This window comes from Nothobranchius furzeri, unplaced genomic scaffold (genome assembly GCF_043380555.1).
Source record: "Nothobranchius furzeri strain GRZ-AD unplaced genomic scaffold, NfurGRZ-RIMD1 Scf032, whole genome shotgun sequence".
In the NCBI taxonomy this organism is placed as follows: Eukaryota; Metazoa; Chordata; class Actinopteri; order Cyprinodontiformes; family Nothobranchiidae; genus Nothobranchius; species Nothobranchius furzeri.
Genome location: NW_027223049.1, coordinates 62,127 through 62,843, shown reverse-complemented (window position 1 = coordinate 62,843; position 717 = coordinate 62,127).

Genomic DNA, 717 nt, shown 5'->3' with positions numbered 1-717 from the left:
TGCAGCTCCTCCACCCCGCCATCAGCTGCTGGAGGCTGGCTGGCCGCTGGAGGCTGGCTGCTGCTCCCACACACCGCCATCAGCTGCTGGAGGCTGGCTGGCTGCTGGAGGCTGGCTGCTGCTGCTCCTCCTCCCCGCCATCACCAGCTGGAGGCTGGCTGCTGCTCCTACACCCCGCCATCAGCTGATGGAGGCTGCCTGCTCCTCCGCCCCGCCATCACCAGCTGGAGGCTGGCTGCTGGAGGCTGGCTGCAGCTCCTTCACCCCGCCATCACCAGCTGGAGGCTGGCTTCTGCTCCTGCACCCCGCCATCAGCTGCTGGAGGCTGGCTTCTGCTCCTCCACCCCGCCACCAGCTGCTGGAGGCTGGCTGCTGCTCCTGCACCCCGCCAGCAGCTGCTGGAGGCTGGCTGCTGCTCCTCCACCACCCAACCATCAGCTGCTGGACGCTGGCTGCAGCTCCTCCACCCCGCCATCAGCTGCTGGTGGCTGGCTGCTGCTCCTGCACCCCGCCATCAGCTGCTGGTGGCTGGCTGCAGCTCCTTCACCCCGCCATCACCAGCTGGAGGCTGGCTGCTGCTCCTGCACCCCGCCATCAGCTGCTGGAGGCTGGCTGCAGCTCCTCCACCCCACCATCAGCCGTTGGAGGCTGGCTGCTGCTCCTCCACCCTGACATCACCAGCTGGAGGCTTCTGTTCCTCCACCCCACCATCAGCAG